Below are 27432 nucleotides of genomic sequence, written 5' to 3'. Positions count from 1 at the left end.
AGGTGAAGGTAAACTAATGAAATAAACAACTGTATCTATCTTCCTTCTCCTAAAAATGACTTTTTAAAATATTCCCAAGCTATTTTAAATGTAAATCTACTTTTTAAAGTTTTTATTGTTTCATTGTTTTTGCTCAATGACATATTCATTGAAGTATACCAGAGCTAAAATCTATGAACTATTGACCCTTTTAATCTTTTTCCTGCTCTCAGAAGCCATTTTCTGTTAGTAAAGTGTTTTATTTTTGGAATTTCATATCAGTGAGGGTCACACAGACAGGAACTGCCACTTACAAACCAGATGTTTAACTATTTCAGAAAGAAAAAAGGAACACAGCATAGTCATTTGTGTGCTTGGCACTGTACATACACATGTTTATCTCATCATGTCACATGTCACTTCGGGTATCCTTTAACACTTGACACAGTAAAAGGTAAAGTCAACATAGCAAAATGCCACTTTAAACAATAAAAATTAAAAACAAATATATCATTATGCTGCACACTTGGGGCTTGATTCACTAAACCATGATAACTCATAGCCGTTTTCGCGCACATTTTCGCGAATTTGTGCGCGCAATTGCACGTTTTCACGTGCAAACGCCAAAATGTGTGCGAAAACGGCCGTGATATGAGTTATCACGGTTTAGTGCAGTGGTCCTCAAACTAAGGCCCGCGGGCCGAATGTTGCTCCCTGAGGCTTTTTTACTGGCCCCCCACACACAAAATGTATTACAGTTGCAGTCAGCTACACCTTTAAATATTGGTGGTCTGCATATAGAATGAAGCCAGGAAGCAGTAATTTGCTGGTTTCCATTCAAATTCCACATCAGGTGACACTGTTGTCCAATTGGACTGCAGGTTGTCACCTGGGTATACTTCACTGTCTGACCTGCAAAGACGTCTACATCATTTTATGTATACTCCGGCCTCCCGGCAGCAGAGCCGGGACAAGGTCCTCCAGCACCCAAGGCTGAGATACCAAAGTGCGCCCCCTTAATCCCTCCACCCCAGCCGTCACACACTGATTGCTAATAGACTAGAGGCACCCCAGGGCCCCCAACACCTTAATCTCTAGTTATATGGCTTGTAGTCACTTCCATGTATCTCCTTTTCTTATTTCTTTCTGCTTCAAACACAATTAGGAATGACAGCTGAATGAATTGTGCGCCCCCTCCTACACTGCGCCCTGAGGCTGGAGCCTCTCCAGCCTATGCCTCGGCCCGGCCCTGCCCGGCAGTCTGAAATATGTTGACCCGGCCCTTGACCCAAAATGTTTGGGGACCCCTGGTTTAGTGAATCAAGCCCTTAGTGAGAAAACTGCTTATTTAAAGCAGCGATGATTACGATATTTGACCAACATGTTAATTAGCACCAACCAGGGGCAGATTTTGGGACTAGCAAATCACAGCATCCAGCGGCTCAAACCTGCAGCTTTGTTAATTGTTTGGGGGTTTGTCAGCCTCAACTTCCCCCTCTGAAGTTCATTAGCATGCTAGGAAGATATTTTTGCATACCACACAGGACCATGTTGTGATTCTAGAGTGGGAGAGATACTATCCAAGGGCCGGTTCATTCACATAGGCAGCCGAACTACATTCTTGCAGCAGGAGTCAGCTGCCGATCTGTCAGGGAAGGGGTGCTATCCAATTGTTCTGTAATGCAATTGAATGGCAGTGGTAATCGCACTGCTGTAAACTGCCCATTCTAAACACAGCCTTACAATTGGCCCTATGCCCTACATATGCTGGGTTTGGAGATACAGAGATAAAATGCTATTATTCTGAAGCAATATACTGTGAACCAGTTAGGCCTCTTTCCCATGGGCAGCTGAAGGTGGTGAATTTACCGCCTGTCAGCTGCTCCTGTCCACTGGTTTGGCACAAGCGTAGACAGGTGGCCCCCCCATGGAGTTGCAACATAAGACTTATTTTGCTTTTGTGTAACCCCTCTACGTGTCAAATGTGACACTGCAATCAGGGGCGTAACTAGAGGGAAGCAGTTCCTACGATCGCAGGGAGGCCCAGAGCTGTGCGGGGCTACAACTACTAACCTTTACTTCCTCCGATACAGGGCACTATACTTCAGATCAGGTGATTTTGTAGCTACACTTGTTATGGGTGTGATCATGATGGCCAAACTTGTTTTATGACCCTTGTGCGATGGGCCACAAGGCTGTGAAGGGCACCAAGGCGAGGCAAGGAAGGGGTGGGAACATTGAGGGGCCCCATCAAAGGTCTCCATCAATTGTAGTTACTGACTGCAGTGTTACGGAACGCTGCCATTTGGCTGCATATAATTGCAGCCAAACGGTGCTTGTGGCCAGCAGCCGGGTGGCTGAGCTTCTCAATAAACGAGTCTAGCCGTCCATGGAAGACAACACTTTTGATACAGCTCATTTGATGCTGGATCGAAGAACATCAAAGGTATATGTGTTGGTGATACAGCATGCTGTAATCTGAATGATGTTACAATGACTTATATCAATCAGTCAGAACATGAAATCCACTGACAGGTGAACTATTCCAATGACCTAATGTGTTATGTAAATATACATGCAGCTAATATGAAGTCCGTTGGGGATGAGCAATGAGGTGCAAAAAATTTCTCCTTATATCCAAGTTTCATGTAAAATTATGCAGCTTAAACTTATGGTACGTACACACTTACGATAACAATCGTTTGCAAGGAACGATCGTTACCAGACGAACAATCTTGGAACGATTGGAATGCAACGATGGGATGCAGCGATCATCATACACATTTTAACGATCGTTCTCGCAGAAAAGAACGATCAGAGGGAAATGCTGCGTACATATTTATATAAAGTAAAAAAAAACACTAAAATGGAGTTACAATAGATAAAAATACATGATAGTTAACTTGAAAACAAAGTTTACTTGAAATTTATAATGTAACAATCTTTACGGGCTGCACTACACAGGAAGTACGGAAGCTGGACACAATCCAACGCAGGCGCATTGGCCCTTGTAACGATCGTTCTCAGTCGATGTCTGTACACACTATAGTTTTCTAATGATTGGCGCTCGATGAGATTTGTCCTGTTGGATTTTCTCATCGTGCCGATAAGTTCTTTACCCGATTGTCGGCAGACCGATCGTTAAGCTGCTGTTTCAAACGACCATAGTCGCAAGTGTGTACGTACCATTAGACCAATACAGATTGACAGCAAGATATTCTGATTGGTCAATTGTCAAGCTACATATAATTTACATGAAATTTGAATGTTAAGAGAAATAATTTGCATCTCATTGATCATCCCTCATTATTGATGGTTATCATAGCCGGCCTTTGATATGAGCGACCGGAGCGGTCGCTCAGGGCGCCAGCTTCCAAGGGGGCGCCTATAGCTGGTTGCCTATACTGAGGGCAACTACACCTAATTTCCTATACTGAGGGCACCTATAGCTTGCTACCTTTACTGAGGGCACCAACACCTGGCTACCTATATTGGAGGAACCTACGCCTGGCTACCTATGGGGCGATGAAGACCTTCAACTGACTTCCTATACTGGGGGCACCTATGCTTGGCAACCTATATTGAGGGCACCTACACATGAGATCCTATACTGGGGGCACCTATACCTGGCTACCTACCTATACTGAGTCTGAGGGCGTTTTTTTTTGGGGGGGGCGCACTGCGGCTATAACGCGTGGTGCAAAATGTCAGTGCTGTGCTATCATTCTAAATGGGGGAGGAGGCGGCTAAATGTCCCACTGATTGTTTTTATTAATATTCCTGAAAGGTTCTAGCCTTCATTTTTAAGTGTATTCAGGATAATGCACTCTTTCCATCCATTCGTGGTTATTAATAGTATTTTTCCTATTATACATACGTGACGTGTCACAGAGATCAGAGCATTTGGCGTGATGTGTCACAACGTCAAAAAGGTTGGGAACCACTGTCCTAGGAGATATCTCAGGAGAAAAGAGGACTTGCATATGGGCCTGTGTGTGTGTATATGCATGTGGGAAGAGGATGAAAGGGGGGGGGGGCACAAAAATCAGGTTTCGCTCAGGGCGCTGTGAAGCCTAAGGCCAGCCATGATGGTTACTGGCAGACTTGGTCAACGTTAGGCAGCCAGTAACACAAATCATTTTTAACATTACGTGGGGACTTTGCCGTATATTGTTTGCATAACTCCAGCTAAACTTTATGTGCATTGTCTGCATGTATATATAGGTTTAATCTGAAGAGCTCTGAGTGGGTTGAAAATGTATGAATGATGATTACCACTATGCAAAGCATGCACTGCAAGAGTAATTAGCACTAGAGACAATAAATGACATGCTATTATTTCCAGCTTGCTTGTAAATGTAATGCACATTCTATGTATTTTGTAAATGGGCCAATCAAAAGCACTTCCTGATGATTTTTTTCATTGGCTGTAAAAAATGTGGAATGACGTGACATGATGAGATAGAAATGTGTATGTACAGTGCCAAGTGCACAAATAACTAGGCCGTGTTCATTTTTTTTTCTTTCTCTGCCTGAAAGAGTTAAAATAAGGTATGCAAGTGACAGTTTCTGTCCGGGTCAGGACTAGGTCGGACTATGGCGTAACCCTCACTGATAAGGAATTACAGCCATAAAACACTTTCCTGGCAGAAAAAAGCTTCTAAGAGCAGGAAAAAAGATAGAGTCAATGGTTTATAGATTTTAGTTCTGGCATACTTCCATGACTGTGTCATTGAGCTGATACAATGAAACGGTAAAAGTTGGGTGAGTAGAGCACACTGTATTATAGTTCAATGGTTGAAAATTGAAGGTTTTGTAATACCCCACAGTTTATTGCATAACATTGTAAACTGCTATACCTTCCAATAAAATGTTTTGAGAAAAAAAAGTAGATTTAAAAATAAAATGAAAACGGGATATATAAAAAAGGTCATTTTAGGAGCAGGATGATAGATACAATTGCTTATCTCATCAGTTTATTTTCACCTCATGTTTCCTTTAAGTTTGAGGGGGTGGTGCTGCCATGATAGTGGAAGATATGTGACAGAGGGTGCAGTACTTGCAATGGTTGCACTGGAGCCCGTGATTGGCTGGGTAACCCACTGACAGTAGCAGCAAGTTTTGTTCATAGAAGAGTCTAATGGGCGTGTCTTTTTCAGGGACAGCAGCAGAAGCACTTTGACTGCCAATTCGACTAGTCTCTGGAGCTCTCGGCTGTCCTCCACCTCACCATGAAGCTCGTTCCAGTTGTGAGCAGTTGTTCCAGAGACACCCTTGCAAAATAACTCCACTATTTTTTGTATATTTTAGAATAATGTTCAGCTGAAACTTGTTTGCATCTCATTTCCTTCGCATGGACTACCGAACTTATTGGCGTTCCTGAGGAAATAATTATTTTCCACTCATTCAAGAAAATCAACGAGGGAGAACCAGGCAAGACGTCGGTGGTATGAAGTTACGCACTGGTACAGACGTATCGTGATATATAATAGTCTAACATGAACTGAGGTTTGTTTAACAGTTATCTGCAAGTAATGGAAATTACCCAGAGTCCTCGGAGACACAATCCTTTAATTAAATTTGCCTTTCCTGATAGATTTCCCCTGGGCTTCTGAGGAGTTTTCCTTCTCCGTTTCCAATGGATATTTTATGGAAACTTTGAAAAAAGAAAACTGACTAGATATTCCTTGAGAAAGTTATAAGTCACACACGCTGAATACTAAAGCGTAAGCTTCTGGGACGCCATTGATTAGTGTAGAGACCATAACCATGTACGTAAGGCTGTCTATATCTTAATTTGATAAAGCAAGTCTAAAGTTATCTGAGGAAGTTGGAGGAAAGTAGGACATACAACAGCGACCTGACCATCCTCCAGGAATCTAGGAGTACCTAGATGAGACAAACCAGCTAGAAGGAGGGGCGGGTGGAGCAGTGAGCAGACACCATTACACCAATGGTGCCATTGATCAATGGGGTCAACAAGAAAGTGGGCATAAAACCAAACATGCCATTTTATCAATGCGCAGGGCAGGATTCTTTTGATTGGACATGGCCCTTGAAGGAACGCTGCAAGATCGCACGTTTCTTCAAAATAGCTTTGCAAAATCACAATCACTAAGCCATTGCCAACTTTGTGTGATAAGAAAGAGGTACACATGCAAGACACGCCTTTGCTACACATCCAATCAAATGCCTGGCACATCACTAATCCCACATATCTCCAGGGGCGTTGCTAGGATCCTGGAAGATCCGGAGCATCTCTGGCCACCAAGAAGGAAGGAACCGTGCCTAAAAATGGGGAAGGCCATGCACCTGAAAGTGGGTGTGGTCATGTACTGAGCCAAATGTGCCTGAACCTAGTAGCTGTGTTATTCAAAGACTGTGGCCCTGTCCAGCAAAAGTTTGGTTAGAGTCCCCTCTCATTTATTGAAAAATAATGCCCTAGTTACCATACAGACAGCCATATTAGAAGCAGGGGCGTAACAATAGGGGATGCCGTCCCTGCACCAGCGGGGGGCCGTTTTGGGGGGCAGGAGGGGACGCAGCATTAGGAGAGAGTATGGCTGTACACCGGCGGGGAGGGGGGGCGGCCCCCCCTCACCTCGGGCTCTCCCCTCAGCGCGCTCCCCTCCTGCAATTATCAGTGGCAGCGGGCAGGAAAGCATACCTCCATGTGCTCCACGCGCCGGAGGTTCCGCTCAGTAAGTGTCTCTAAGGCACTTAGAGATCGGACCTCCGGGGATGGAGGTATGTGTTCCTGCTGCTGCCACTGATAATTGCAGGAGGGGAGCGCGCTGAGGGGAGAGCCCGAGGTGAGGTGCGGCCATGCTCTCTCCTCATGCTGCAAACCCTCCTGCCCCCCAAAACAATAATTCATAGATTTGACCTCTAGCATACTCCAGTGAAGGTGAAAAAATATCAAACGGCGATTAACAAAAAGAAGTCCTTATTCCTGTCTCACGAAATTGCAAATGCAGCCAACAGACCTGCCCAACTCTTCCGCACGGTTGACAGTCTCTGCAATCCATCTTGCAGGAAATCCAGCATCAGACCTTCACAGGAACTGTGCGAGAAATTTGCCCACTTCTTCTCAGACAAAATCTCCTCCATACGATCTGCCATTCAATTCACAGCCCAAGAAACCCATGCAGAGCCATATAACAGGTGCAAAAATAGCCTACCACCATGGTCTGATTTTAAGGTAATCACTGAAAAAGACATCTTGGATATCCTCTCAAACCTTCGCCAGACTACCTGCGATCTGGACCCTGGCCGCACTAAGTTCATGTTGAAATGCCCTGAACTATTTACACCGGCATTCCACAAAATAATCAACGGTTCCTTACAAGAAGGGTGGTTTCCCTCTACTCTGAAAGAAGCAATCGTCAGGCCTCTACTCAAGAAACCATCCTTAGACCCAGATGCTCTAAACAGCTACACCTCCCCTTTCTAACCTCTAACTTCCCCTTTCTGGGAAAAGTTAATAACTTTACCCTTTCTAGGAAAAGTTATTGAAAAGGCTGTCTACCTCCAACTTGAAGCCAGGCTCTCCAGAAACAACATCCTTTACCCTCTTCAATCTGGCTTCAGGAAATATCACAGCTGTGAAACAGCCCTCACCCAGATTTGCAATGATCTGCTCATTGCAAGAGACAAGGGTCAATGTTCCATCCTGATTTTGCTCGACCTCTCAGCGGCTTTTGACACAGTCGATCATGAAATCTTGCTCAACAGGCTACAAGAGTACTGTGGCATAGATGGCATTGTTCTCCAGTGGTTCAACTCCTTCCTGGCTGGCAGAACACAAAGGGTAGCCTTAGGGCCCTTCCTCTCCAACCCTGTACCACTAAAATATGGTGTACCTCAGGGCGCAATATTATCCCCTTTACTTTTCACCATATACATGCTGCCACTTGGAGAAATCATACAAAAACATGGCCTGACATATCATTGCTATGCTGATGACACCCAGCTATATTTGTCATTCAAACCTGGCATCACAGACCCTACTCCACAAATAAACTCATGCTTAGCTGAGCTTCAGGAGTGGATGAATATTAATTGGCTAAAACTTAATGCTGACAAAACGGAGGTTCTTGTTATCGAGGGCCAGGGCTCAACAGCAAAGCAGCCCCAGTCTCAACCAACACCGCTAAGGATAGGGAGCTCAGACCTGAAAAACTCAGACTGTGTGCGCAGCCTGGGAGTACTGATTGATGGGAAATTAAGCTTCAGGAATCAAATCTCAAATTAACCTTCAGGAATCAAATCGCTGTTTGCAATATTCTTTAGATGAAAGAAGGAATGTTTCACAAGATTAAACACCTAATTCCTTCAGACGATCTTCCAACCCTAGTCCATGCCTTCGTCACATCAAGGTTAGACTACTGCAACGTCCTCTACACAGGCCTGCATAAGAAAGACTTACACCGCCTGCAATTAGTACAGAATGCCGCCGCAAGGCTGTTAACGAGTCAACCCCGCCATTGCCACATAACACCAACCCTGAGCTCACTCCACTGGCTACCGATAAAATGGAGAATTCTGTTTAAGATTGGCTTACTGACATTCAAATCCTTGCACAATCTGGGCCCTGGATACCTGAAGGACTTGTTGCAACTGCATCACACCCCCCACAATCTTAGATCAAAAGGACGTAACACCATGGTCACCCCCAGAGTCCACCTCAAAGCCTTTGGAGACAGAGCCTTTTGTCATGCTGCCCCTACACTTTGGAACTCCCTGCCACACCCAATCAGGACAGCTCCATCCCTGGAAGCATTTAAGTCTAAACTGAAAACCTACCTCTTCAGTTTGGCATTCATGAACATCTGACTATCTCCTCTGTAACACAACCCAGCCTGCAACCCTGTATTAATCTGAGACACAACTATGCGCTTTGAGTCCTATGGGAGAAAAGCGCTTTACAAATGTTATTGTATTGTATTGTATTGTATTGTGTCATTGAGCAGAGACAATGAAACAGTAAAAACTTAAAAACTAGATTTAAATATAAAATAAAACATTGGGATTCTAAAAAAAAAAGTCATTTTTAGGAGAAGGGGGATAGATACAATTGCCCACAATCCCCCTCCTAGTGATCAGTCTGCCAGATTGAAGGGTGTCAGACAGCGAGATTGCATAATCAAGCTGAAAAAACTAGTGGGGAGGGCCCTGCCAGAGGCTTACAATCTAAAGGTGCGCCTGTTGAAAGGGTGCCCAGCAAAACATATTATGGTACTGATGTACTCCTGTAGGGGAGCATGAAAAGGTGAGTCTTGAGGGCTCGTTTGAAAGTATTAAAGGTGGGGGCGAGTGTGATGGCTGGTGGGAGCGACTTCCAGAGAGTGGGAGCAGCCCCAGTTAAGTCCTGTAATCGAGAGTGAGATATGTATAACATTGGTGCAGCACTGGTCTATGTTGATAAGATTTGTTTTAACCGGTAGAGGAATTTCACTTTAAGAATGCATTCAGGAAATAAATTTGTGTGCGCCCCCCCCCCCTCCCCTCCCTCCTCCAACAGTACCCGAGGCACCTTTCAGTAGGAGGCCGCTTTATGTTAACAGAATATTGAGATGTTTAAATAAACCCCCCTGTCCCAGGCTAGCAATAATCCGCCAATATCATTTGCATAAAAATGACTGTTTGTACGGCATGGCGGCTATATTTTTCTAACAGGTTCTGTAAATAAAACCCTAAGTAGGCCGCTGCTTATTCAGATCCTGGGTCGTAAAAAAGGGGGTATAATTTCCAGGCGGCACCTGGAGAAAATGAGGATCGGCTGGAAAAGGTAGCAAGAGCTGCTTTTAATTAGAGCTGTGAGGCAGCGGCGTGAGGCGCGGGGCTGACATCTTAACGAGGTTTAATGAAGCCGTGTACGGAGGGAGACAGCTGTCAAGCTGCTCTGTATTCCAGCCAAGTGGCTTCGTCAGAGAGGCGCCATTATACCGGGAGAGGCGGCACTTCTGTTGGGACAGGCGGGAGGCAATAGGGTGCTCCGTCTAACCAGCTCCCAGCTGCACATCAATCATTCAAATCAAGGTTACGGGAAACTGACAGAACTCAATATTGCCGGCTGTATGTCCTGGAATGCTAGCTATCTATAGGGGACTATATATGGGTGCTTATAATTAATCTGGTTCGGGGATGTTGACTGAAGGGATCACAACAAAAGGAAGCTTACAGTGACAGGGATGGGATGTCGCCATCTTTATTCTATTTTTTACTTTCAAATATGCCATTAGGCTGGTTGTTATGCTGATCTTCAGTAGGGGTGACTGAGTCACACCAGCACAGGCCCGGATCTCCCATTAGGCACAGTAGTCTACTGCCTTCAGTAGCTGCTGTTGGAGGTTCTTGCCCATAGGCATGGATGCAGTGATAGCCATAGTGGCTGCTGGGGAGCCAGAGCCAGGGACGTAACTTAAAGCGGATCCGAGATGAAAAACTAACTATAACAAGTAACTTGTCTATATATCTTATCTAAAGTTTAGATAGTTTACACAGCAAATCTAGCTGCAAACAGCTTTAATAGAAAATGATTATTTCTTCCTGTGATACAATGACAGCAGCCATGTTGTTTGTAAACATTACAGAGGCAGGATTATCTGTATCTTGAGCACTCAGCCTGTGAAAAAAACCTAATCCCCCAGCTCCTCCCTCCTCCCCTCTGCCTCTGAAATCTCTGGCTAGTAATACCTGCCCCTCCTCCTGCCCAGACTGAGCTCCCATGAGCCCTTGATACTGTCTGAAAATGCCTTGGCTCTCTGAAAACCTGTGGGCATGGCTTGTTTAGTTTATAGGGAATTCGAGTATTAAAACAAAAAAAGGATTTGGCTTGAGGAATGCCCTATAGATTGTAAGCCATTGGGCAGGGTCCTCCTCCTTTAGTGTCCTACCTGATCTTGCACCTCCATTACTGTGAACCCATGCTATGCATCTGAGTGAACCTAACTTGCCTAATCTCCATGCTCCATCCAGTGTCTGACTAAGCATTACCTTGTACTCATACTATGGCGTGTGATCTGGTTTTCTTGTATTGTCATATTGCTGTATGTCACCCCTAAATATTGTCTGTAACCTAAATTAATGTCCAGCGATGCGTAATATGTTGGCGCTTTATAAATACAATAAATAATAATAATAATAGGAAAGGAACACAATTATGCAATTAATAAAAGTTCATCTCGGATCCACTTTAAATAGACCAGGTCCCCAGCAAAGTTCGTCAGGCTGCCCCCCACCAACATGCTCGTCTGAGTGAGCTAATAGACCAGGCCCCCCAGCAGAGTTCAGCAGGTTGTCCCCCCACCACCATGCTTGCCTGTGTGAGCTAATAGACCGGGTGCTCCAGCAGAGTTCAGCAGGTTGTCCCCCACCACCATGCTCGCCTGTGTGAACTAATAGACCGGGCCCCCCAGCAGAGTTCAGCAGGTTGGCCCCCCTCCACCATGCTTGTCTGTGGGAGCTAATAGACTGGGCGCCCCAGCAGAGTTCAGCAGGTTGGCCCCCCTCCACCATGCTCGCCTGTGTGAGCTAATAGACCGCCCCCCCCCCACCCCCAGCAGAGTTCAGCAGGTTGGCCCCCACCACCATGCTCGTCTGTGTGAGCTAATAGACCGGGCCCCCCAGCAGAGTTCAGCAGGTTGTCCCCCACCACCATGCTCGCCTGTGTGAGCTAATAGACCGGGTGCTCCAGCAGAGTTCAGCAGGTTGTCCCCCACCACCATGCTCGCCTGTGTGAGCTAATAGACCGGGTGCTCCAGCAGAGTTCAGCAGGTTGTCCCCCACCACCATGCTCGCCTGTGTGAGCTAATAGACCAGGCCCCCCAGCAGAGTTCAGCAGGTTGTCCCCCACCACCATGCTCGCCTGTGTGAGCTAATAGACCGGGTGCTCCAGCAGAGTTCAGCAGGTTGTCCCCCACCACCATGCTCGCCTGTGTGAGCTAATAGACCGGGCCCCCCAGCAGAGTTCAGCAGGTTGGCCCCCCTCCACCATGCTCGTCTGTGGGAGCTAATAGACTGGGCGCCCCAGCAGAGTTCAGCAGGTTGGCCCCCCTCCACCATGCTCGCCTGTGTGAGCTAATAGACCGCCCCCCCCCCCACCCCCAGCAGAGTTCAGCAGGTTGGCCCCCACCACCATGCTGCTCTGTGTGAGCTAATAGACCGGGCCCCCCAGCAGAGTTCAGCAGGTTGTCCCCCACCACCATGCTCGTCTGTGTGAGCTAATAGACCGGGCCCCCCAGCAGAGTTCAGCAGGTTGGCCCCCCTCCACCATGCTCGTCTGTGTGAGCTAATAGACCTGGCCCCCCAGCAGAGTTCAGCAGGTTGGCCCCCCTCCACCATGCTCGTCTGTGTGAGCTAATAGATCGGGCCCCCCAGCAGAGTTCAGCAGGTTGTCCCCCACCACCATGCTCGCCTGTGTGAGCTAATAGACCGTCCCCCCCCCAGCAGAGTTCAGCAGGTTGGCCCCTCACCACCATGCTCAACTGTGTGAGCTAATAGACCGGGCCCCCCAGCAGAGTTCAGCAGGTTGGCCCCCCTCCACCATGCTCGCCTGTGTGAGCTAATAGACCGCCCCCCCCCAGCAGAGTTCAGCAGGTTGGCCCCCACCACTATGCTGATCTGTGTGAGCTATTAGACCGGGCCCCCCAGCAGAGTTCAGCAGGTTGTCCCCCACCACCATGCTCGTCTGTGTGAGCTAATAGACCGAGCCCCCCAGCAGAGTTCAGCAGGTTGTCCCCCACCACCATGCTCGCCTGCATAGCCGGCCTTTGACCTGTGCAACCAGAGCGGTCGCTCAGGGCGCCGGCTTCCAAGGGGGCGCCTATAGCTGGCTACCTTTACTGAGGGTACCAACACATGGCTATCTATATTGGAGGCACCAATACCTGGCTACCTATGGGGGCGATGGAGACCTTCAACTGACTTCCTATACTGGGGGCACCTATGCTTGGCAACCTATATTGAGGGCACCTACACATGAGATCCTATACTGGGGGCACCTATACTGAGTCTGAGGGCGTTTTTTTTTGGGGGGGGGGGGGGCGCACTGCGGCTATAACGTGTGGTGCAAATTGTCGTTGCTGTGCTATCATTCTAAATGGGGGGGGGGGGCTAACTGTCCCACTGATTATTTTTATTAATATTCATGACAGGTTCTAGCCTTAATTTTTAAGTATATTCAGGATAATGCACTCTTTTCATCCATTCAAGGCTATTAATAGTATTTTTTCTATTATAAATATGTGATGTGTCACAGAGATCTGAGCATTTAGTGTGATGTGTCACGACATCAAAAAGGTTAGGAACCACTGTCCTAGGAGGTATCTCAGGAGAAAAGGTGAATTGCATATGGGCGTGTGTGTGAGTGTGTGTGTGTGTGTGTGTGGTGTGTGGTGTGTGTGTGTTGTGTGGTGTGTGTGTGTGTGTTGTGTGGTGTGTGTGTGTGTGTTGTATGGTGTGTGTGTGTGTGTTGTATGGTGTGTGTGTGTGTGGTGTGTGTGTGTGTGTGTGTGTGTGTGTGTTGTGTGGTGTGTGTGTGGTATGGTGTGTGTGTGTGTGTGTTGTATGGTGTGTGTGTGTGTGTGTGGTGTGTGTGTGTGTGTGTGTGTGTGTGTTGTGTGGTGTGTGTGTGGTATGGTGTGTGTGTGTGTGTTGTATGGTGTGTGTGTGTGTGTGTGTGTGTGTGTGTGGTGTGTGTGTGTGTGTGTGTGTGTGTGTGTGTGTGTGTGTGTGTGTGTGTGTGTGTGTGTGTGTGTGTGTGTGAGAGAGAGAAGAGGATGAGGGGGGGGGCACAAAAATCAGGTTTCGCTCAGGGCTCTGTGAAACCTAAGGCCAGCCCTGCTCGCCTGTGTGAGCTAATAGATCGGGCCCCCCAGCAGAGTTCAGCAGGTTGGCCCCTCATCACCATGCTCGCCTGTGTGAGCTAATAGACTGGGCCCCCCAGCAGAGTTCAGCAGGTTGGCCCCTCATCACCATGCTCGCCTGTGTGAGCTAATAGACCGGGCCCCCCAGCAAGGTTCAGCAGGTTGGCCCCCCACCACCATGCTCGCCTGTGTGAGCTAATTAAAATCAAAACAAAAACATGGTGCCTTGTGCACGCTGCCCATCAACCACCTTCACACACCCATGTGTGCAGCTCCCAAACTCTCCTCCCCCAAATTTTGCAGAGCAGCCACAGTAAAGCTTTATACTTCATCCTCACTACTCTGCAGCGTAGGCGCGCTGTGCAGTATATCACCCTGCAGCCAGTCATGTGACAGGCATGGGGAGCCACAGGGTAATAGGCTGCGCGGCGTGGCTACACAGGAGTGAGTATGACCTGTCCTGCCACTGAGACAAGGTAAAGTATGAAGCTCCCCTGCCGTACTACCGTACACCTCAGGATTGTGCCCCCCTTAGCCTCCCCTTCCCACATGATGCCAGAGTTCCGAGCCTTGTGAGTGGACTAAGAATTCTGCGGTATTCAGATTTTCCGGAGCTCAATACTCATTCTCTGATTGGTCCAATACTTCTGAGTCTTGGGCCTAAAATTTCCGAGTCTCAGTAATGCAGCGTTCCGCATAATTCCAAATATCCGAACTCCTATTTCTGATTCCACTGTGGAAATCTGATTTCCGATCTGAATTATGTAAAATTTGGAAGCTCATCTAGCAAATAGCATAATAGCAAAGTGGTGAATAGCTCCACTTGACATTTACAGTTATTTACTATAGAAAGTTAGCAGTGGAACCAGGGCCAGGCCGAGGCAGAGGTGAGAGAGGCTCCAGCCTCAGGGTGCAGTGTAGGAGGGGGGCGCACAACTCACTCAGCTATATCATTCCCCTTTTGAGTTTGAAGCAGAGAGAAATAAGAAAATGGGATACATGGCAGTGGCTGCAAGCCAGATAACTAGAGATTAAGGTGTTGGTGGGAGGGGCGGGTTGGGGCCCTAGGGCGCCTCTTAGTCTAGTAGCAATCAGTGTGTGGCGGCTGGGGTGGGAGGGATGGAGGGGCGCACTTTGGTTTCTCAGCCTTGGATGCTGGAGGACCTTGTCCCGGCTCTGTGTAAAACTGGGGACACCATCAGAGCATTGCTATGGGGCCTTTTGATTTGTGATAATTCCAGTGCCTATAGCAGACACTGGTCAAGAGGCACCAACTCACAGAAGGATCAAGTGAATTGGGTGCCGTAAACAGTAGGCGTCTAACAGACACCAGTCTTAATTATCGGTAATTGGCCGCCCAAGCTGTGATTTGAGCACCAGACCCAAGTGGATAGTAATTAAAGGCTGTAGCCGATCAAAGCCGAATGGATACAACTATTGGTCATTTGGGCAAGGTTAGTTTTAGGTGGTCTTTTTAGGCACCTAAAGTAAGGAAGGGGTTAGGCGCCTACGGGTGGGGGGGGGGGTGAGGTATTAGGGGCGGTGCCACAATACATACTTCTCCCAGGGTCACCTCCATGTCACAGTTAGGTTCAGCCACCTGTGGTGCCAATTTTCCAGGGCAGTCAGACAGTGCGTCCTTAAAGAGAATCTGTATTGTTAAAATCGCACAAAAGTAAACATACCAGTGCGTTAGGGGACATCTCCTATTACCCTCTGTCACAATTTCGCTGCTCCTCGCCGCATTAAAAGTGGTTAAAAACAGTTTTAAAAAGTTTGTTTATAAACAAACAAAATGGCCACCAAAACAGGAAGTAGGTTGATGTACAGTATGTCCACACATAGAAAATACATTCATACACAAGCAGGCTGTATACACCCTTCCTTTTGAATCTCAAGAGATCATTTGTGTGTTTCTCTCCCCCTGCAGCTATCTTCCACTGAAGTGTCAGGCTGTTTCTTCCTGCAGAGTGCAGACAGCTCTGCCTGTATGTAATTCCTCAGTATGTGAAAGCCCAGCCAGAGAAGTGAGAAGCTGCCCTAATCTAAATAATACACAGGCAGTGTGCAGAGAGGGGCCTGGAGGGGGGAGTTCATAGCAGAACCACAACACTGAAGAACTTGGCAGCCTTCCAGACACAGGCTGACAAGTCTGACAAAAGAGAGATAAGTTGATTTATTACAGAGATGGTGATAGTAGAACGTGCTGCAGTAAGCCAGAACACATTAGAATAGCTTTTGGAACTTGTAGGATGATAAAAAACATGATGCAATTTTTGTTACGGAGTCTCTTTAACATGTTTTTGGGATTTAGGAAAAAACTGAAGTGGCCAGAGGAAACCCAGGAAAACACAAGAAGTATATACAAATTTCAGGTACGTACTGTCCTGGCAACATTTCCAACTGTGCTGCAAGGCAAGAGTGCTAACCGCTTAAGCCTCATAAACAACTTCTCTGCCAAGAATCTAGCGTGTGTATGGAAGCCCCCAACCCTTCCCACTGCATCGCCGATAGATCTGGGGTGCCAGATCACCTAGGGCATGCTCAGGCCGAGGACATTGTTGTTCTCCTTACTCCTAAAATCTTCTGATGCGTCTGCACAACACTCAGCCTAACTAGCATCTAAGGGACATTGAGCTACAATGTCTACCCTATAAAGTACCTTGGTTCCAGTCCAGTCCAGGCAGAGAAAATAAACTACATAATCATGGAATTCTCAAGACCTTGGGGAGGTATCTAAATCCAACTGATTGGGGGAATGAGGGGAACATGACTAAGTTACAACTGCAAAAAAAAACACCCCTCCACTGAACTGTGCTTAATGAAGCAAGCCTTTGACTACACCAAAACAAGAATTATTTATGAATTAATCTTAACGGTTCTGACCTACTTTGGTTTGTAAATGCCAAAAACGGCATATGGAATTTTTCTGGAACTACCACAGCGATATCCATATTACCATCTTTTATTCAGCATATATGGAAGTCCATGAATATAGCTGGTCTCGTAGATGTACAAGGTGTAAGATCAGAATACATTTTATGAATTATGAATCAGACCAGAAGGACTCATCAGACCATGAGCAGAGCAGAGTCTGGGGACCTCAGCATACACATTTCCGAAGTCACACTCATTTAGAGCGAGTCTCACTCAATGGTGAGCAACATCAAAGGTTGACATGGGAAAATCTTTGGAGGGTGACTCATTAAACTTATCCAATCCATTATTAATTCATCCTCGGATCCACAGCCTGCAAATCTCCATCAATTTGGCCACTGAAGCTTGCAAACCATCGACATGAAAGAAATGTGACGTTGTTGAGGGCACAGCTCCGTCTATGCAGCATGGTTGTGGGACAATGCCAATCCCCTGAAGACCTCACCATGGAGATGATCAGCAAACACAACCAACCAACTGATCTCCCTTAATCCTATAGACAGCAACCCCCGGCAAACAAAGGCAGTTCATTTGAAGACTAAATAAGAAAAAGAACCTCATCATTGTCTTTCCTTGTTACCATGTTCGTTTGCTTTGGAGATTTATCATTTTTTTCTTTTTTGTATCCTAGTCTTTAAATGCCAAGAGAGAGTATATTCTCTGTCCCGTTAATCGTTAAGGGATTTTTGGCCATTCCCAAGGTTTAGCATGTGATCACCTCCCAGATGTTTAAAACATGGACCCAGTTGGCACCTTTTGATCTCATTGTGTAGCTCTATCGACTCACATCTCAAGTTTTCAACAACAAAAAAAGTTACTGAGAAGCCCAAACAAGACAATTCCATCTGACATGAAAGTGAGATAAAACCATAGTCACAATGAAGTGTGTATTTAATCAGTAAGTGGGGTTTTTGTTCATGCAAAACCCTTTGTGCTTTTTTGCTATTTTCTTCAACATCTGAGCATAATGTACCTTTTTGGACACATCAATTAATGTTCTCGAGTCCGTGATACTAACTAGCCATACATGTTAAATAATAGCCCAATATTGCAAATATCTTTGCCTCCTTAATCAGAAACCAACCAGATTCATTACAGCACGGTGGCATAGTTTAAAATCCCAGCAAGAGTAGTATCTGCTCGTAGTTTGTATGTTCTCCCCGTGTCTGCGTGGGTTCCCTCCGGACACTCCAGTTTCCTCCCACATCGCAAAAACTGACATATAAGTTAATTGGCTTCCCCTAAATTGGTCAAAGACTACGATAAATACACCATACAATCCATACATAGACATATGACTATGGTAGGGATTGGATTGTGAGACCCTCTGAGGGACAGTTAAGTGACAAGACAATATACTGTGTACAGCGCTATATAAATTCTAAAACTAAGAATAATGAATATGTTGTCTATTTCAGTAGACAGAGGAAAAAAGTGGGCAATGAGTTTCAAAAAGGTCGAGGCCCCTAGATACATATCAAGCCCTAGGCGTTCACCTAGAATACCTTGTGGATGATCCAGCTCTGCAAACAGCAGCTAGCTAAGCGGTTGGCACTATATTCTAAGGTCTTGGGCTTCAATCCTTCCAAAGACATCATCTGCATGGAGCTTATAAATTATCCTTTAGATCAGTGGTCCTCAAACTAAGGCCCGCGGGCCGAATGCGGCCCCCTGGGGCTTTTTTACCGGCCCCCCACACACAAAATGTATTACTTATAGATGCGGTCAGCTACATCTTTAAATATTGGTGGTCCACATATAGAATAGCAGTGCTGGCACCACCCATCCACATGGAAGCCAGAAAGCAGCAATTTTGCTGGTTTCCAATCAAATTCCATATCAAGTGACACTGCTGTCCAATTGGACTTCAGTTTGTCACCTGGGTATGCTTTACTGTCTGGCCCACAAAGACAATTTTATGTATACTCCGGCACCTGAGCAGTCTGAAGTATGTTGACCTGGCCCTCGACCCAAAACGTTTGGGGACCCCTGCTTTAGATTGTAAGCTTGGGAGGGCAGGACTCTCTCCCCTATTGTGTCTTGGAAATCATTATACATTTTATTCATCATGTTACTTTTATCACTGTCATTACCAATTCTGTATTTTGTATTCTGTATTTTGTATCGTTTTTGTATTTTGTCTCTAATTATGTATCTTGTATATTGGTATACACCATTGTATGTATGATTACTGTATGTACCCCATGTTCGTTCTTACTTTGTACAGGGGATATTTACCCATAATTCCTCTGTCCGCCCTGCTTTCCAAAGAACTTGCATGCGTCCTATTGGTTGCGTTGCTAGCCTCACACCGGTGCACTTCCTCCTTCCGGCTTAAAGGAGGAAGTGCGCTGGTGGTGCAGTGTGTGAGGGGAATTGCTGTTGCTGAGGTAACCAATTCATCTGCTGTATTGCATCAATGCCCAGTACTGGAAGGGTTAAGCACAGAACAGCTTCACAGGACACCGGGTAGCAGGGGGGAGGAGCCCATCACAAATCATAATCTCTGCTGCCCTATCTGAAGAACTGCTATTAAAGAGGAGCTGTTAGGTATAAGGTCTCAGAGAAAATAAACACATATATCAGTAGCTAAAGATTGGCTGTACTTACATTACATATGCATTTCACTGTCCACGTTTGGATTTCACAGAATTTTTATATAGTATATGCAGAGAATGATGCTCCTGACAGCCCATGGCAGGTTCCATGTTTGTGAAGCCAAATGTGTCGTCATGTCCTGCCTGCTTCCTGATCACAGAGGAGCTCGTACAGAATAACACAGTGTGCAGTGAATATTAATGAGCCATGTGGCTAGGAACAATAGCGGACTCCTGCAGTGTACTCTGCCCGGAGATTTATCTGTGCTGTGGCTGGACTGAGTTAGAAGCTGCTGAAACTTGATCCCGTCTTCTCCTTAGCAGCTGAGGGGAGGGCCCCAGAATGCTTTGCAGTATGGAATGCGGCTTGCGTTCTCCTTAGGAGCTTAGCTTTGCTGATAAGCACACATCAAATGTAAGAGAGATTTTTATCTTTAGTAATGCCTTTTTGGCTTCTGTCTAAACTGTTTAACACAGGAGAATAGAGGTTTAAATTAGCTTCTGCAGCCTGACAGTTACTCTTTAAGCACTTATTAATCTGCAGCAGTTTATGAATTGATTTGCACTCTGTTGTGCAGCTCTAGAAATTCACACTAAACTGTCACTATTAAGTAGGATTTAAGAATCTTCTTATTATCATGCTGCTGGTTAGAACTGAAGAAAAAAACATCAGTAATGCTTTGATAAATTTGGCCCACAAAGACAATGGGAGCCCAAAAGCGCAATATGTCACTGTTCCCAGAAAAATGGAATGAAAAAAAGTGTACTCCCAGAGGTGGGTTGCAATGAGGGGCAACAAAACACATGGAGCAGATGGAGAACACAAACCTGTCTCCACTCAGGCAATCGAGTTTTGGCAGACTCAAAGGTGGTTGCACTCTTTAAAAGACGTACAATGGTTCTGCAGATGTTTAAAATCACTACAAACCAATATACAACCCCCCGGGAGGATTGGGAGGTAGAAATGCACAACAGAGGTAAAGAGGCGCCAAAGGACAGTAAAACTTTGTGAAAAGCACAATCAAAGCAAAAAAGTGGAGGTGGCTTACCTTTCCAATGACACGAGTGAAGTAGACAAACCATAGTTTTAATCTGAATAGGCTACGCGTTTTGTGAGTAGTGAGTACAAGCCCACTTCTTTAGGCCAATCACAATGCCAATTTTCTAAAGCGCCTCTTAGTGAGCTCTGAACTGTCGGCATTAAAGCAACCCTTAACTGAAATGTAAAAATGTCAAAATAAACATACACAGGTTATACTTTCCTCCCATGTAGTCTACTCATCAATCTCTTTCTCCTCTCCTGCATCCTGTTTGTCACCTGTGATCAATGTAATTCTCCATCTCCATCCTCCATTCTGAAAATGGCCATTACCCCATAACAGCTTCCTGGTCAGGACACTGTTAAATTGTAACATCGCCTACTTGAGACACAGGGAAACATGGAAATTACCTTGCTACTGACAGCAACTTATAACTGACAGCAACTGATATATAACTGACAGCAACTGATATAATTCAGTTATGACAAAACCTTTTCAGAAATGGAAGGAATCGTTGTAACAAGAAGAAAACGACGAGCTTCTGAGAAATACTGACGACGAGGTAAGTATGTAATATTCATTTGCAGGTACATCATGTGTTTTGAAGAATTTTACTCAGTTCAGGTTCCCTTTAAAGAGGACCTGTAATAAAAGAAAAAAGCCCTCTGGGGATACTTACTTTGGGTGAGGGAAGCCCCTGGATCCTAACGAGGCTTTCCCTGTCCTCCTCCGTTGCTTTGCCGGGACACCTCCCCCCTCCCGAATCGCGGTGAGGTAAATAATTACCTGCTGCGATCCAGTGCATGCGCACTAGCCACTCTTCATTCGGGTTAAGGCAGAAATAGCAGAACCCGATTGATCCGCTCTACCACGCAGGCGCGAGTCCTTTTGCATCTGTGCAGTAGAGCGGATACCATCAGGCTCGGCTATTTCCGCCTAGCCCGAACGAAGAGCCGCTACTGTGCATGCGCTGGATCCCTGAGAGGTAAACAAATCAAGCCCTGTCAAGCTTGTTGGGGGAGGATTCGGGGGATCCAGCGCTGGATTCCCTGAAGCTACAGGGGAGGGGGAAGCCTCATTGGGACCCTGAGGCTTCCCCCCCCCCCCCCCTCCGAGGTAAGCACCTCCCCCCCGGGTTTTTTTTCCTTTACAGAGTCTCTTTAAGTCCCGATCTTTGCAGGTGAAAGCAGTTGTGCAGGCAAGTATATATCTGAAACCTTGTGGTCCACTAGAGAATAATAGGCTCACCTATCCATATATGGTTAATAACGGACATAACTATCTTTTCTAGAACAAGAAAGGCATCTTTGTGTAGTGTGGAGCTGTAGTCTTCCCAGAAATTAGGCATACGTTCTAATTGGTTGCCAAGCTCGCGTCATTGTTTTAGGATAACTAATCCTCACCGGCTCTTCACCTCTTAGAATATTGCGAAGCTCAGGCCTGACGAAGATCCAGCCATTCCTCCTCTTCCTGCGACAGCTTGAATTCAAGGCCTCATTTGCATTTACATGATCTTGCCGTGCGGCTTATGAGATGGGGAGATTTATGCCCCACTTAGGCTGAAGTTTGATTACTCCTGGAATACAATGAGATTCAAACAGGCGGGGAGGGCGCAGGCGGGGTAAGGAGAGAGATAGTAACTCAAGTCGGAGAATTTACCAATTTACTGCCAGGTGGGTATGGGATACATCCCTTTGTCTGTGTTGATTTGTATTCTCTAGAAAAGCTCATTGTACCATGGATGGATCATCCCACTGTAGATATAAATAGGGCCAGTCGGAGAAGTTCAGCTTTACAACTTTGTCAACTAAGGTGATTTCTTTTCCTCTTCTCTAAAAGGAACATACCACTTTGTACAAAACAGCGCAAACTTTGGAGCCTGATTATTAGCTGAGGCGGTCATTATCTGAGCCTGCGCAGACCACTCCCTCCTACGGGAGCGCAATCGGCGCAGCCACTCCCTCGCGCATGCACAGAGGCTCCTATGGAGAGCACCCCGGGAGACTTTCCTGTATCCTTTAAAGAGAAAACGTAACCATAAATTTAACTTCATCCCAATCAGTAGCTGATACCCCCTTTCCCATGAGAAATCTTTTCCTTTTCTCAAACGGATCATCGGGGCTCTGTATGGCTGATATTGTGGTGAAACCCCTCCCACATGTGATGTCAACGCCTCACAGCTCTGCGGTACTGACATCACACTGTGGAAGCCTTGTTGAATTGTGGGAAATAACTGCTGTTTCCAACTGCCAAAAAAGCAAGCAGCATCTCTTTCCAGTGACATCACCTGCCAGCAGTAAAAATGTCACCATGTGGTAAATGTTAGAATGTACATCAGGAAGAAGAAAGATTTTACAATGAGCAAACACTGACTAAATCGTTTATACATAATTATTGTAAAAATTAAAGGGGTTCTGTGGTAGCCTAAAAATCAAACAAGCTGGCACTTACCTGGGGCTTCTATTGCCCCCCTGCAGCTGTAATGTACCGCGGCGTACTCCTCTGATCACCCGGTCCTGGGTTAATATTCGGTTTAGACGAATAATGCTCGCTCTTGCTTGCGTCATCGGGAGCTTACTGCGCAGACGCAGTACGGAGTTTTCTTGTACTGCATCTGCACAGTAAGCTCCCGATGATGCGAACGGGAACGAGCAAACACGTGGCCACGGGCGCGCAGCCGCAGTGTAATCACGGAGAACGAGTGATCGGAGGAGGATGGCGCGGGACATTACCGCTGCAGGGGGCCGATAGAAGCCCCAGGTAAGTGTCAGCTTGTTTGGTTTTTAGGATACCACAGAACTCCTTTAAGCAATTTTTTTTATTACATTATTTTCACAGGAGTTCCTCTTTAAGTCAGACGTGTGTACGGGCCTTTAAGCTTGCAGTGCACTGCACTTTTTACCTACATTTTGGTCATTTTTAAATCAAGTGCCGAAAAATAATTTTTTAGATTTAAAATCATGTCCTCGGAGAAAGCTCAGGAGAAAAAACTTGATTGTAGAAGGACCCTTAGGGCTGGTTCGCACTACAAGAGCTTTTCTAAGCGCTCGTGATTTTAAAAGCTCTAGCTGAATGGAGTAATGGTTAAGGGCTCTGCCTCTGACACAGGTGACCTGGGTTCGAATCTCGGCTCTGCCTGTTCAGTAAGCCAGCACCTTTTCAGTAGGAGACCTTTGGCAAGTCTCCCTAACACTGCTACTGCCTATAGAGCGCGTCCTAGTGGCTGCAGCTCTGGCGCTTTGAGTCCGCCAGGAGAAAAGCGCGATATAAATGTTCTGTGTTTGTTTGTTTGTTTGTTTGTTTAGCTAATGTTATCCTATGTGAGTGTTGAAGCGATGTGATTTTGTAAAAGTCCTCCATAGCATTGCATTAGCCAGAGTTTTTAAAATCTCTAGCGTTCAAAAAGCTCTTGTTGTGTGAATCAGCCTAAAGGCCCATACACACGTCGGACTTTTGCGAACGACGGGTCGTTTGAACGTCCCGTCGCTCAGTCGTCCGCACGCGAAATCGGGCGTGTGTACAGACTGTCGTTCGGGTAATAAGACTGAGTTTGAGCAATCCGGGCGTATGGGCCTTTAAGGGTTGATCAGTGTTGCTCGTAATGGAAAAATCTACGCTTACGGATCATTATGCGTAATTTTACGCTATTACGCAATTACGGTTACGGCGTAGGAAATTATCTACGGTACATCACTGTAATTACGCGCAAACTTACGCAATTACGCGTAAGGATACCGTAATGAAGGCGCTTACACTACGATGTTACGCGTAGTGCCGTAATACCCATTAATGCGTATTTTTTGACGCATTTGGACGATATCTATGCAATAGCCGTCAATGTGACAGTTATTGCGTACATATCATTCGTATGCGTCAAAACGTACGCTTATACTGAAGGGCGGGAGAAGATACTATTGGTTGCTTAGGATGTTGACTGATTGGCTACTCTTAGAAAATGGGAGATTTTATGTTAGTAATTACGCGTAAAATTACGCGTAAGTGTTCGTAAAATTACGCATGCCTAGCAATTACGGTAGACAGTGTAATTACGATACCACTTACGGTCTTACGCGTAAATAATTACGCGTAAGACCGTAAGTTACGCGTAACGCTTACGCGTAAATTTACATTGAATTACGATGCGTAATTACGCTCATGCGTAATTTCGGCCCAGCACTGGGGTTGATTAGCTAATGAATGAGATAAACAGATTTCTCCACTGAACCCGCCTTGAGCCTGGCAGGTCCGGTGGCCTAAAGGACGAGATTCCTGCACTTTGATTGGCCCAGTAGGCTGCCTGTCTCTTGACAGTCACTCCACTGGACCAGCCAGACTCAGGGCAGGTTCAGTGGAGCACTTGTACAAGATTCCTGCACTTTGATTGGCCTAGTAGGCTGCCTGTCAGCTATGGCTGTATAGCGTGTGCTGGAGATTATAACACTTTCTGTTGTCATTAAGCTGCGCTGCTGTAGCAGCCCAGCTTAGTGAATCAACCCCCATGAGAGATAAATGATGAGTTAAAGGACAACTGAAGTGAGAAGAATATGGAGGCTGCCATATTTGTTTCCTTTTAAACAATACCAGTTACCTGGCAGCCCTGCTGTATTATTTGGTTGCAGTAGTGTCAGACAAGGTAGAATGTGACGGAGGTAGAATAGCTGAGGAAATTCACCTGCTGGCCAAGCAGCAGAAAACCTTATATGCATCTGCTTGTTCAGGGTCTATAGCTAAAAGTATTAGAGACAGAGGATCAGCAAGATAGACAGGCAACTGGTATTGATTAAAATAATAATAAATATGGCAGATCCAATATGGCAAATCCTTCTCGCTACAGTTACAGTCAGCTAAGGAGAGATAAATCATGAGTTAAAGAGAATCTGTACTCTAAAATTCTTACAATAAAAAGCATACCATTCTATTCCTTATGTTCTCCTGGGCCCCTCTGTGCTGTTTCTGCCACTCCCTGCTGCAATCCTGGCTTGTAATAGCCAGTTTTAGGCAGTGTTTACAAACAAAAGAAATGGCTGCTAACCAGAGTGTGATAGGCTGAGAGGAGAGCTTGGAGAGGGTGTGTAAAGCTTCTGCCTATCACAAGCAGTGCTGCACATTCCACACATTCCAGCCTGAGCCCGACAGAGCCGACAGAGGAAAGAAGATAAGATTTATTACAGAGACAGTGCAACTAGAAAAGGCTGCAGTATGCCAGAGCACATTAGAACAGGTATAGGAACTTATAGGATAGAAGAAATAAGGCTCAAAATTTTGTTACAGAGTCTCTTTAAGTTAGACAAGGAGAGAGAAATCAAGGATGCCGGGTCAAACCAATGTATGTAGAAACCAGACATAGTACAAATCAATAAACAAAAGCAAAGGGTGACCATACATTATTCAATCAACCTTCTGATTTGATCATTTTACACTTGGGGGTGGCCCAACAGGTTATAGAGGCAGCACAAGGATGATTGACAATACATTTGAGGCTGAAATCTATTGGAAATCGCTAAGCAGCGTGTGTCCAAATCTGATCAGACATGAATCTATTGCCTGATCATAGATCTATCTAATGGTTGTTCTGGCCATACATCAAGTGATGTATGTTTGGGTCAAGCATGAGTTTAAAACCAGGAAATCTGAGAAATGGGTCAGGAACAGAAACAGGTATAAGTACAGCTACACGGAATCGGGCTACCAGAGTACATCAGCACTCAAGAATGACCACAATGATTTGGCCATTTTCTGAGAGAAAGACTAATCCTTCTTAAAGGGAAAACAGGTGTGTCTGCTGATGACAGGACTTCAGTCTGTGGAAGGACATCTGCTGGGGAGAGGTGAAAGTCCAGAACAAATCTGGCGTTGTCCATAGGTGAGGCAAGGAACTGCAGATTGGTCAAGGATCAGGGACATCTACTTGTTGGTGGATAGTGAACGTTCACCAGCTTGGCAAATAGTGCCACCAGCAGGTAAGACCAAGAATTCCACAACAGGTAAACTGTCACCTTCAATGATCAATAAATATAATTTTCTGCAACATTTAATACTTTGTTGCCTGATAGCCACCAGCATACCGGGCGTATGGTAAAACCGGTCATTGGCCCTCCCCTGGCCAGCTGCTGCCCCCCCCAGCCTCCCGAACCCAGAAGTGTCACCCTGGGGTGGCAACGGAGAGAGAAAAGGGAGCGTGTGACAGTGGTGGAGAAGGGGGGCAGTCCCCCTCTTCCCTCACCTTTGGGGCTCCCTCTCTCTTGCACCCCCCTTTAGAATGAAGTGATGTGGGCGGCAGCCGGCGGGACACTTACGCTATTAGCATGCGCACGAGTGATTCTCTCTCTGTCCGGAGAGAGAGAGGGAGTCCCAAAGGTGAGGGAAGGGGGGGACTGCCCCCCTTCTCCACCGCTGCCACACACATGCGCCCTTTTCTCTCTCCGCACTGGGGGGCACCTGTCACAACCTGTACTGGGGGGCACTGTCACTACCATTACTGGGGGCTCCTGTCGCTACCTTAACTGGGGGGCACTGTCACTACCTAAACTGGGGGCTCCTGTCACTACCTGAACTGGGGGCTCCTGTCACTACCTGAACTGGGGGCTCCTGTCACTACCTGAACTGGGGGGCACCTGTCACAACCTGTACTGGGGGGCACTGTCACTACCATTACTAGGGGCTCCTGTCGCTACCTTAACTGGGGGGCACTGTCACTACCTAAACTGGGGGGCACTGTCACTACCTGAACTGGGGGCTCCTCACTACCTAAACTGGGGGGTACTGTCACTACCTGAACTGGGGGCTCCTGTCACTACCTGAACTGGGGGGCTCCTGTCACTACCTGAACTGGGGGGCTCCTGTCACTACCTGAACTGGGGGGCTCCTGTCACTACCTAAACTGGGGGGCTCCTGTCACTACCTAAACTGGGGAGCTCCTGTCACTACCTGAACTGGGGGGCTCATGTCACTACCTAAACTAGGGGCTCCTGTCACTACCTAAACTGGGGGGCACTGTCACTACCTAAACTG

The 27432-nt window shown here is 46.3% G+C and overlaps 1 protein-coding gene and 1 long non-coding RNA gene across 2 annotated transcripts in view; one reads left to right on the top strand and one right to left on the bottom strand.

Annotated features, from left to right (window-relative positions):
- The window catches only part of LOC137528566 (uncharacterized), a 62889-nt gene extending 57668 nt beyond the window's left edge, over nt 1-5221 (top strand). The window contains exon 4 of the long non-coding RNA XR_011023425.1: nt 5139-5221. This is a non-coding gene — a long non-coding RNA (uncharacterized lncRNA). The remainder of the gene's footprint in view (nt 1-5138) is intronic.
- Nucleotides 1-27432, bottom strand: part of CFAP77 (cilia and flagella associated protein 77) — a 268445-nt gene that overhangs the window by 110970 nt on the left and 130043 nt on the right. The window lies entirely within an intron of this gene.

This window comes from Hyperolius riggenbachi, chromosome 8, assembly GCF_040937935.1.
Source record: "Hyperolius riggenbachi isolate aHypRig1 chromosome 8, aHypRig1.pri, whole genome shotgun sequence".
Classification (NCBI taxonomy): domain Eukaryota; kingdom Metazoa; phylum Chordata; class Amphibia; order Anura; family Hyperoliidae; genus Hyperolius; species Hyperolius riggenbachi.
Note: the sequence above shows the minus strand (reverse complement) of the source record. Positions and strands in the feature narration are given on the sequence as shown.